Source organism: Papaver somniferum, chromosome 4 (genome assembly GCF_003573695.1).
Source record: "Papaver somniferum cultivar HN1 chromosome 4, ASM357369v1, whole genome shotgun sequence".
Taxonomy (NCBI): domain Eukaryota; kingdom Viridiplantae; phylum Streptophyta; class Magnoliopsida; order Ranunculales; family Papaveraceae; genus Papaver; species Papaver somniferum.
The window spans coordinates 95,959,540-95,971,858 of NC_039361.1; the positions used below are offsets into that span (position 1 = coordinate 95,959,540).

General features: G+C 39.0%; 1 long non-coding RNA gene across 3 annotated transcripts; it reads right to left on the reverse strand.

Moving 5' to 3' along the window:
- Positions 1-7,861: 7,861 nt before the first annotated feature.
- Positions 7,862-11,874, reverse strand: LOC113276157. Of its 3 annotated transcripts, none has more exons than XR_003324094.1 (12): positions 11,729-11,874; positions 11,133-11,259; positions 10,829-11,032; positions 10,470-10,737; positions 10,288-10,387; positions 10,055-10,185; positions 9,878-9,959; positions 9,654-9,789; positions 9,389-9,554; positions 9,109-9,226; positions 8,746-9,031; positions 7,862-8,187 (listed from the first exon to the last, which is right to left on the reverse strand). It is a non-coding gene; the product is annotated as an uncharacterized LOC113276157 (long non-coding RNA). The 3 variants fall into 3 exon arrangements; XR_003324095.1 differs by having other exon boundaries at positions 11,725-11,874; XR_003324093.1 differs by having other exon boundaries at positions 11,133-11,874.
- Between the last annotated feature and the right edge of the window lie 445 nt (positions 11,875-12,319).

The following is a 12,319-nucleotide window of genomic DNA, read 5'->3' on the forward strand; positions in this document are numbered from 1 at the left end:
AAGAAAAGTTGTTTTGACAGGCATGGAGCAGTGTGTTGCTGCCAAGCCAAATACGTACATACAAGAGAGCCAGGACAAAACACGTACAGACAAAGAAGCCAAGACAAGCACGTTCAGACAAAGAAGCCAAGACAACACGTCAGACAAAGAAGTCAAGAAAACGTGCAGACAAAGAAGCCAGACAACACGTTCAGACAAAGAAAAGATTCTTCTACTTGTGTGGAAAACACGTACCAAAAATTTCAGCAAAAAGATAGGATCTAATGAACCCACACCACCCACACCCAACCCGAACCCGAAGCCCGAGCCGAGCCCGACCCGACCGACGACCGACCGACGACGGACGGCGGCGGCGGCGTGCGTGCTTCTGTGCGAAGCACCGCGCGTACGGGAAAGGCAACCTTGCCCTAGTCTAAGCCTCCCCCCCAAGCACAAAAGTCTAATGACCCAAGGGCCATGCCCTTATAGCCAACTCTATGGTATTTATGTCTAAAACTCTTTAGATTTTAGTCAATGTGGGACTATTGTTTTATCTATTCAAAAGAAAAAACTAATGGGCAATAGGTCTAGGGATCAAAACATAGTCCATGGAAAAATTGGTAATTTTAAAGCGTTTTTTCTAACAATCCCCCACATGAATGATAAAACATATCGACGAAATACGAGAAAACATAATACATCAATATTAGGCTAAGGTGTCCCAGAGATTGAACCTTAACATAGTGAGAGGTTACCGGAACTGTTGTTTCGGTGAACACAATGTCTTGAACCGTCAACAGTGAGTGCAATTCAGAAATAACAACCACACTTTGATGTCTCAAAGAAAAAGAAAGCTGCCAAGCTCTTGCCGTTGTGCCCGTTTTGGCCGTGGGCTAAATCCCGGACTTAATGAATGTCTCTAGAGAAAAAAGCTCAAATTCTCAGAGGAAGCGGCCCCACTTCCAACATCCACATAGGTGAGTCCATTAAGAGTGTCCTGCCACACTCCGCTTAAGCAAAGCCATGGAACTCATTAAGATCCTGACAGATCATCCTAAAACATGCAGGCAGCACTATCATACGGTTACACCATAGGGAGGGACAAAGATAGTGCTTTCTCTCGACATCACCAAAAATTAGTTATCTCATTGAACCTTGATCTTGGAGCTCCATTCACAAGGTTGAGTGTCCTTCATGGCGATTTATTCTATGAGCTTGAGTCCCATCCCCTTCGATGTGGATCTAACTACCTCTCTAGATAACCCTTTCGTCAAAGGATCTGCAATATTCTCTTTAGACCTTACAAAGTCTATAGAGATGATGCCAGTAGAGAGTAGTTGTTTCACTGTCTTGTGTCTTCTTCGAAGATGTATAGACTTTCCGTTGTATACACTATTCTTTGCGCATCCAATAGCAGCTTGACTGTCACAGTGGATTGCGATCGAAGACACAGGCTTGGGCCAGAGTGGAATTCCACCCAGGAAACCTCGTATCCATTCAGCTTCTCTCTCCAGCTTTCTCCAAGGCTATAAACTCAGACTCCATGGTGGATCGAGCTATACATGTCTGTTTGGTAGACTTCCATGACACAGACGCACCACCAAGTGTGAAGATGTACCCGCTAGTGGATTTGCACTCATCTGAGTCTGATATCCAGTTAGCATCACAATACCCTTCTAGCACAGCAGGATACTTCCCAAAACTTAGGCAATAGTTTGAAGTTCCTCTCAGGTACCGTAGAACTCTGTAGAGAGCATTCCAGTGATCCTGCCCAGGGTTGCAAGTGTACCTGCTTAATCTACTCACAGTATAAGCAATATCAGGTCTTGTACAGTTCATTAAATACATAAGACTGCCAATAACACGAGAATACTCAAGTTGATAAATACCCTCACCCTTGTTCTTTTTCAATTTGCAATTGGGATCATAAGGAGTAGTTGCAGGTTTAGCATTTTCATGATTAAATCTCTTAAGCACAGTTTCAACATAATGAGATTGACTAAGACTATATCCATCAGACATCTTTCTGATTTTCATCCCTAAGATTACATCAGCAGGGCCTAAGTCTTTCATGTCAAAGTTTTCGTTAAGCATGCTTTTAGTGGTATTGATACTATCAAGGTTACTTCCTAATATGAGCATATCATCAACATATAGGCACACAATAACATGAGAATCGTCCACAGATTTAATGTAAACACATTTATCAGATTCATTAACCTTGAAGCCATTAGATATCATTACATGATTAAATTTTTCATGCCACTGTTTAGGTGCTTGTTTTAAACCATACAAAGATTTTTTCAGTTTGCATACTTTATCTTCAAAACCTTTCACAACAAAACCTTCCGGTTGGTCCATATAAATTTCTTCATTCAATTCACCATATAAAAAAGCAGTTTTAACATCCATCTGATGTATATGCAAATCATAAATAGAAGCAATAGCAATCAGCATCCGGATAGAAGTGATTCTAGTGACCGGTGAATAGGTATCAAAGAAATCTAATCCTTCCTGTTGTCTGTACCCCTTAGCTACCAACCTAGCTTTGTGTTTTTCTATAGTTCCATCTGTTCTAAGTTTCCTTTTGAAGACCCACTTGCAACCTATGGTTTTACTACCAGGAGGTAAGTCTACAAGCTCCCAAGTTTCATTTTGTTGAATGGAATCCCACTCATTATTTGAAGCTTCTTCCCAGAAGGGAGCTTCCGGAGAAGTCATAGCTTCCTTATAGGTTTGGGGTTCAGACTCTACCGTAAGAGTCACAAAATCTGGACCGAAACCTTTCTCGGTTCTGACCCTCTTACTTCTTCTAGGTTCGGTTTCAGCATCTAGAGACGGGGGTTGACTAGTCGAAGGAACATCTGAGAGATCATCGCGGACCCTTTTATGAGGTCCAGACCCTAAAGGGAAAATGTGTTCGAAAAACACTGCATCTCTGGATTCCATTATGGTGTTCTCACCAATTACCATGAACCTATAAGCACTAGTGTGCTCAGGATATCCTAGGAAAACACAATCTACAGTTTTAGGTCCTATTTTGGTTTTCTTGGAACGAGGAGTGGCCACCTTGGCCAAACACCCCCACACTTTAAAGTATGCATAGGACGGTTGTCTTCCTTTCCATAACTCATATGGAGTTTTGTCGGATTTCTTAAATGGAACTCGGTTCAAGATATAGCAAGCAGAGAGAATTGCTTCCCCCCACAGGTTCGAAGGTAGCCCTGAACTAGCTAACATAGCGTTCACCATATCTATGAGTGTTCGGTTTTTCCTTTCAGCTACTCCATTCGACTCAGGTGAATAAGGTGCAGTAGTTTCATGAATGATGCCATTAAGTTTGCAGAATTCTCCTATAGGTATCACATACTCACCGCCTCGGTCCGACCTAAGAGTTTTAATAGTAACACCTCTTTGGTTTTCTACTTCAAGTTTATATAATTTGAAAGCGTCTAGGGCTTCATCTTTACTTCTAAGAAGATAAACCTGACAGTATCTTGAGTGATCATCTATAAAAGTGATGTACCATTTTTTCCCACCTCTAGTTGGTGTTGATTTCAAATCTCCCAAATCGGAGTGGATTAGTTCTAGGGGAGTTGTACTACGTTCAACCTTTTTGTTAAAGGGTTTTCTAGCAATTTAGATTCAACACAAATTTCACATTTATGACCTCTGTCAAAGTTTATTTTAGGAATGCAGCCTAATTTAGCAAGTCTTTCAATAGATTTGAAATTAACATGTCCTAGTCTATCATGCCAAACATGTGAGGAGTCACAAACATAAGCAGAAGAAGATGCATTATCATTCAAGTTCAAAGAAAGTACACTAAGCTTAATCATGTTATCAGTGACATATCCTTTTCCTACGAAGTCACCACCTTTAGAGATTACAACTTTGTTAGACTCAGCTACAAATTTAAAACCTTTTCCAAGTAAGATGGTTTCTGAGATAAGATTCTTGCATATGTCCGGGACGTGATACACGTCATTCAATGCGAGAGTTTTTCCTGAAGTGAGCTTCAATTCAACCTTGCCTTTTCCTACCACTTTAGAGGTAGAAGAGTTTCCCATAAACAATTTCTCATCGTCTCCTACTTTGTTATAGGAGGAGAAAGCATTTCTGAACTTACAGACATGCCTAGTGGCTCCAGAATCAAGCCACCAGTCTCTCACATTGGTCACATTAGAGACAAGGTTGACTTCAGACACCATGCCAGTAAAATATCCAGAATCATCTACTACGTTTGCCTTATTTTTCTGTTTAGGATCATTTTTGGTCTTTTTAGGTGCCCTACAGTCCTTGGCCATATGACCAGTTTTCCCACAGTTATAGCAGTCGCCTTTGATGGTGTTTTTGGAGACACCACCCTTTGGCTTAAGATGGTTACCTTTGGAGTTACGCTGTTTGTTACGTTTACCATTTTTGCTGGATTCTCCGTGCCTTTTCTTTGACGCAGCATTATCGTCCAGGACATGAGCTTTGTTTGACATGTCTTTGCTCAGCATCAGGCTCTTGTCTTTGCAGCACAGAAGTTCCTCCACCTGGATCTTTTTCCCCAGCTCCACCATGGTGATTTCACGATTCTTGTGTCGCAGCCTCCTCTTGTACTCGTTCCATGAGGGTGGTAGCTTTTCAATCACTGCGGATACTTGTAGAGATTCATCAATATGCATGCCTTCAGCAAGAATTTCGTTGATGAGTAGCTGGAGTTCGACGAATTGTTCTACAACAGGCTTTTCATCAGTCATCTTATATTCCAGGAACCTAGCCACCAAGAACTTCTTGCTTCCAGCAGCTTCAGCAAGATATTTTTCTTCTAGGGCTTCCCATAAATCAAAAGCAGTAAAATTATCTTTTGCATTATAAAAGTCGTACAAGGAATCATCCAGACAGTTAAGAATATGGTTTTTGCACATGTAATTTTTCCTAGTCCACCTATCCAGTCTATCTTCATAACCACGGTCATGAAGCCTTCTTGAGGGTCTTTCTAAGGCAACTTCATCTAGCCTTTGGTCTTTTAAGAAGAATAACATTTTGGACTGCCATCGTTTAAAGTCTTTGCCACTAAACTTTGGGGGTTTGTCTACAGTACTCTTTCCCATGTTGTTACAAAATATAGTAAAGAGGATATTGCCTTTAGATTGTTGAGAAAAATACTAATAAAGTAACTGAGAAGAAGATACTTAGCACAAAATAATGTTGCTGATGTTGTTGCACAGAGAATGTAGAGGCACGTAGACTACGCTGTCCTAAAGGCAATATCGCCTGCCACTCCTCTGAGATGCTACAGCAGTTGGCGAGTCACCTCCAGGATACAACTACAGTTAGTACCCCTCAATGTAGCATACAATGAGGGTACCCTTAGAGCTTGGCAGAACTTAAAACAGTAGAAGAGATGTTTATAGAAAAACTGAGGGAGAGTAGAAGAGATATTTCTCTGTGGTATGTCTTATGAGATTACAACTACTCTCTTATATAGTGTTTGTGTAGTTACAAACAAGAAAGAAAACCCATGCGTATGACAGGAAAAACTGGTTATGTTGGGTTAAAGATAGTGCAAGAAAAGTTGTTTTGACAGGCATGGAGCAGTGTGTTGCTGCCAAGCCAAATACGTACATACAAGAGAGCCAGGACAAAACACGTACAGACAAAGAAGCCAAGACAAGCACGTACAGACAAAGAAGCCAAGACAAGCACGTTCAGACAAAGAAGTCAGGAGAAAACTCGTGCAGACAAAGAAGCCAAGACAAGCACGTTCAGACAAAGAAAAGATTCTTCTACTTGTGTGGAAAACACGTACCAAAAATTTCAGCAAAAAGATAGGATCTAATGAACCCACACCCACACCCACACCCACACCCACACCCGAGCCCGAGCCCGACCGACGGCGGCGGCGTGCGTGCTTCTGTGCGAAGCACCGCGCGTACGGGAAAGGCAACCTTGCCCTAGTCTAAGCCTCCCCCCCAAGCACAAAAGTCTAATGACCCAAGGGCCATGCCCTTATAGCCAACTCTATGGTATTTATGTCTAAAACTCTTTAGATTTTAGTCAATGTGGGACTATTGTTTTATCTATTCAAAAGAAAAAACAACTAATGGGCAATAAGTCTAGGGATCAAAACACAGTCCATGGAAAAATTGGTAATTTTAAAGCGTTTTTTCTAACAGTTATTTTATATAAATGGCAACATAAACTAGAAAAATTCTCTCTCTTAAGTTTTTTGAAGATTGAAAAGTAGTAAGATAATGGAGAACATTATTAAGCAGGCTAATGTTCCTCTTTCAGAATTAGTTAACCGATGATAGTTTTTCATCGTGATGGTGATCATTGATCATTATCAGTTACGTATAAGATTTGGCTCAATTGATGATGATGATTAGTAGGAGTATAATTAATATCGGGGCTATTTTTGGTAAGGGTACGTACAATTTTTAGCAGTGGTGGAAATTGGTAATAAATTTGTTTTTGCTGCAGCTTGTTGTCTTAAATAAAGGATTTTAGCTACTGCAAGTCTGCAGCTTGTTTTTGATTATGAATATGAGAAACTTGATTTTACAAGTAGTAAGAAATTGTGCCAGCACAAACATAACCCGGGTATATTGTGAAGTTCCTAGCCGGCAAGAAAAAATTCAGCTGATGTTAAATTCAAATTCACAATTGATGTTAAATTTGAATTTTTCATAAAGCTTAGTTTCAGATTCTAGAGCTTCATTTTCACCATCTTCCTATCAGAAGTGTTAAGAAGTTAGAAATAACCTTGGGTTTTGTGACACCTTTATTTTCCTTTTTTGTTTCTCCTAATATTACAACTTCCGAGGTGAGTATTTATCTTTTAGTATTAAAAATTGTTCAAAGAGAAAATAACTATGATTAGAAATACAGCCAATCAAAAAGGAGGAATGCGCACCCCTGGTCAAGGGTGGTGCACAAAATCGGACTCATATAACTTGTAATCACTCAAATATTCGCATTTACGATCTTCGTAGACGTAGATTTTATTAACGACCGAACCACGTAAAACCTTTGTGCATCTAGTTATCTACTTTGCTTTACTTTTTTATCGTATTACTCCGCATTTATTTACTAGTAGGATTTTATTAATTGTAGTTGTAGAATTTTCTGCAGTTACACCTCTTGTGAGAATTTCTGTAAACATGGACTAACATGTAGGTTTATGTACATTAGAGGATTCTAATATGATCAAATTTGTTTTAATTAGATAATGCGTATTAAATTCTAGAGCAGCTTCTTGACAGTGAGCAGTGTCACGAAATGCGGGAGAATTCATATGATAATATCATAAGATTTTCTAGTTGTTGGGTTATATTATAACCAAAACCGTCATAGTTGTTGAGATAATAATTGTATGGCATGAGCATAATTCCTACGATAAGAGTTGTAGGTTCCGAAATTGGAAACTGGCATGTCTTACATGATATCGGAAGGAAAGTGGAATGCTGGCGAATATGTAATGTATTAGAAGATTGGGCGCGCGACCAAATATCCAACCGTGAGGTGTTACTATATTGCCGACGCTTAACTTTGGAACACTTGCATTGAATAGTGTCAAATGTTAAATAGACATTACCTATATTTTTGGGAATGAATTCGTAGAGGATTGGGCATGAGTACAAGAGTTACTCATCATTATACTTAAGTATGGGTGCAAATATGTAGCACCCATGGCCCTTGGTATAATTAAGTATGGGTGCAAATATGTACATGTTGTAAATCCGCTGAATACCGTAATTCCCCTGACACTATTTGTAGATCATGTTGGCTTACATGTTCTTCACAAGTAGCTCTGCTTCGCTTTTGGACCGAGTTCCGGGCTAAGCTCAGAACTTCAAGGCCTTGCATTAACAACAATGTCTATATTTTATCTAGCAACCTCTTTTTTTTATATTGTCAACAGAAAGAATGGGTTTTGCAGTGGAGACCATATGAAAAACTAAACTATATGTGGAATAAGCTTTATCCAAATGCTTTTGAATGTATTATTTGGAAGAGTAAATATATGTTCCTTGGCCAACCAAGTATACCGTACTATGGTTGAAAAGAACTTACTATCTCCCATGAGGCTGAATACTCTCCTTGAAAAGTTGGTGGGTCGCATAATGCTGCTAACAGTCTTGGTACCTTCTCCGGTTCTCCCACTTGCCCCTGATTCTGCAGTTTTGGTTGGAGTATCTTGATAGTCGATACACACTATTTAGAAGTTCATAGGAAATTAAGAAAAATAAAATAAATTAGATTAAGCATATGAATATGGGACTCATGTATGCAATTTCAGTTTGCAATATAAGCAAGTGGTTTCATAGAAATGCTCTGGCAGCATTAAATATGCATACAGTACATTAAAGCATTTTCTTATACATAATAAGTATCAGCCATAATCTTTTCTAGATGCTTTGAAAGTCATCAGGCATCTACTTTTCGCCATCTCAGAGAAATTTAAATGGATGTAACCCACAATTAGAACTGTAATCTCGGTTCTCATTTTACAACTCTTAGCATGGTGGGCTTAATTGTCATATTCTTTTTATTATTTATCAGACTTTCACTACCATTTTACTAAACAAAGCTTCCTCTTAAACCCAGCGATAAATTTTTACTACTGATAGATTTTGTCTAAACTGATACAAGTTATTTGACCTGGGGTGACTAACAAGCAAAGCAAATAAGCGGACGAATTTAAAGCTCAAATATATAGAGGCAAAAGATGCACCACTAAAAAACATTAAAAAAGTAAGGAAAAGAACATACAAATTCACACCATTGTAAGAGTGTAAGATTTCTTGTCTAGGGCTTAATTATAAGTGTATCCGCATGTTTTGGATAGCAATTAAGCCCTTTTTATTGATAGCCATTCTCCGGAATTTTGGGCAGATATGTTTGGAGTTGGTGCTGGAGGGGGCGAAGGCAACTTTGCTATAGTGAAGCTTGGGGTATCGCGATATTTCATGTTATACGGATTTACCATTATGAGGTAATCCTGCAAGACACCAATGAGTGGTTCAAAGGAGGTCTGCACCATCGCAAATCCCTCAACCTGTTTGGAAAACAAAGTCTCCAGTTAGGTGCACGATGAGTTAAGTAATATAACAAAAATTTATGTTGGGATTGTACCTCGCTCTTAGCCACAACATCCAATGTTGGTATCTGGACCATTTTTTAAACTTCAGTATCCATGGCTATAAAAAAGGCGGTACTTGTAGGGTCTTGAACTTCCAATCGCAGAAGGTATCTGCATATCCAATGGAGAAAACCATTGTTAGTGTGATGTCAGGCTAGGAGTTGTTTTCATTAATTGTTGGTGAAGCGATTCATGATCAGTCTATGAGAGAATGAAATGTTCATTATCACTCTAGTAACAGGTAATAATTCAGAAGTGCAGAATAAAGAGAACCTGGGTACTAGTTCGTCTATCTGGACCTTGCATCTAGGGAACCAATGGTCTCCTATATTTTCCACCAATTTAGTTGTGCAATTGTGACACCCTAGGTAGTACCATCATTTCTCGGTGGAAATACCAATAGCCTTGGCTTTGCATACTTTTTTGTTTTGTTTAGTACCTGAAATGATGGTAACACAGTTAAGTCGGTGTTAGTAGAAACATAACCGTGTAATATTTTTTGGTTGGTGAAGAAGTCGAATAGAGGACTTGACCATACATTGTACCCAGATTCCCACTTTGTTTCCTGCAATTCGGAAATTGTCTTTTTGGTGTCAGTAACGGATTGGTTTGCCTGATAGTACCCAGCTCTAGTCGGGAGGGTAATTCCACGTGGCGGTGTTCGGTGGGAAGACCTGTGTGAATATGAAATCGTAAGTTAAAGCACTTTGTTGTGCTTGTATGTAAATATTAGAAACCATGGTAGTGTGGGAAAAATTATACCTTTCTGTAACATGCAAGACCTTTGGAATATCCAGGTCAAAGTAAATTTTGGTCGCATTAGTTGAGGAAAGAGAGGCCTGGCCTGGAAATTCACATGGGATAATTTAATATGCGGAGAGGGAATAACGATAACTCTGTTTACATATTCGACTAATCTGATAAACAAACTCTAGGTACCTAGATATTGCTTGACATAGGCACCAGCAACGACAGCCACAATGGGTTTCAGATTCATTTCATGGGCTTCAAGGTTTCTGGTTAACTCGGAAGTTGAGTCACCCCATAGCGTGACCTTAAGTTTCATGCCACTGTTTTCATATGACATGTAATCGGTGAGGCAGGCGTCATCACCCAAGACTTTAAAAAATGCGTAACTATAAATGATTTAACTGAATTTAACTCGATGCTACCTTATGTTATCGAGTGTTAGTTCGCGCATGAAACATACATCGCCGGAACTTCGCTTAAGTTGTTGCAAGTTTGTGTGGCTGGTTGACACACCTACTACATCTGTTCACACAACAACGAGGAAATATTAGTCGAGGTATTTAAGTGGTTGAGAAACAGGAGGTATAATTTTCGCTGTAGTTACCTTGGTAACGTGTTGGTGGTAGCAACTGCAAGTGCTTCAAACTCTGTGGAAAAAATTTATGGCAAGGAATAGGTGGGTAGTGGTATCAAGGGGAGTAACATCGGTATTCCAGTTAAAGTACGCGCGGTAGTCATTCTGGGAAGGGCGAAACATTTTTTTTCTCTGGTGCAAATGTCAAATTGGTAAGACCCAGCAGCACCCCCTCTTCTAGAAGTGGTTCAAATTTCCAGATGTATTTTTTCTGAACAATTACGTACATCAGATCATCCTGAGATACGATAAGGTAATAATAATCAGACATAAAACACACCCAAAAATAAAAAGCAATGATTGCAAATCTAGGATGGTAAAAAACTCACGGTGTCATCTAACAGGAGCAAATCTAGGATGGTAACATCATTAGTTCTCATGAAGTCCAGCTAGTGCCACATTCGGACGATGCGAACTCGGGCCATCCATGGTCCAATACCATTTTTCAACTGAAATTCTTTCAACGTGAGGATTGCGGGAGCCCGTACGCCTTAGCCGGAGCTATGCACTACTGTATAAGCCATTTTGACAAACTACATGATTTGCAAAAGGCACAAATAAAGTTAGAATTTATTCTTTTTTAAAAAAGCCAACAATACTAACAACTTTTCACATGATGCAAATGCTACACACCTGGGATTACTGTGGCTGAGAAGTTCATTAGAGGGAAGATGGAGGTAGATGCTCTGGAAATGTGGCGTTTAAGTGTGAAGTGCCTTTGAAAATCTGGTGACCTTTATATAGGATGCACCTCCTCATTCTTTCAATGCCAAGACAATTAATGGACGAAAAATAAAACTGTTGTTAGTTTTCAAATAAAACACGAATTAGGATTGAAACCATAAATTTATTACAAAAAGGAAGATGAAAGGCTAAAAGAACCATGCAGTTCCTTTGGTTACCGCAAGAAGATTGTAACTGCAAACGAAAAAAAACGTAAAGAAGAAAACAAAGCGGCTATATATCGTAATGGAACACTGATGTGGGAGGACACAATCAGGCTAATATGCACATGCCACTACCAATTAGGTCAAAATCAGGATCACTATAGCATAATATGAAACATAAACCTTGGCTAAAATTTAACGAACCCTTTTTAATCAATTATAAAATTTGATACAAATAATGAATCAAAATCAAATTAAATACAAATAATGAACTAAATCTCAAATTTTTGGGGAACCAATTGACATAACTTACTAAAATTGAACACAACACAACTTACTAACCAACTGGGCTCCGTTAATTTCAGAATTGCAGCACTGATTGATCTGAAAACTAATTTGAGTTTTGGAATCCTGATCGATCTGAGAACTAAACCAAAGCTAAAAATCGTGGCGAACATTCCCATGACTAACAGGCAGGAAGAGGAAGAACTAACTCGAGGGTAGAATGTGTTGGGCAGCGATAGAAAATGATACCAAAAGCTAAGACACACGTGCGGGTAAAGGGTGTGGTATGGAGAACTACAACCATGGATTTATGTTTTTGAGGATAAATCTGGACCACCACTTACACAGACAAACTTAGTCAAACTGTGTTTTGTAATCTTAACATATTGAATCAAAATTGCAAACATAACCATTGTAAAATGAAGGGGAACAATACATATATGAATCAAAATTACAAAATATAATTGTTCAAGTCTATGGTACAATTTATTAATACCATTCCAAAATGGTAATTTAACGCAATAAAATGCAGGGGAACAAGAGAGTTCCATCACAGTTTGTTGGATGCGAGGCTGCTGCAAAAACTTAATGATTTGGAGGATGGTTGGTACTCAATAATCGGTGCATGACATATGTGTCAACTTATTT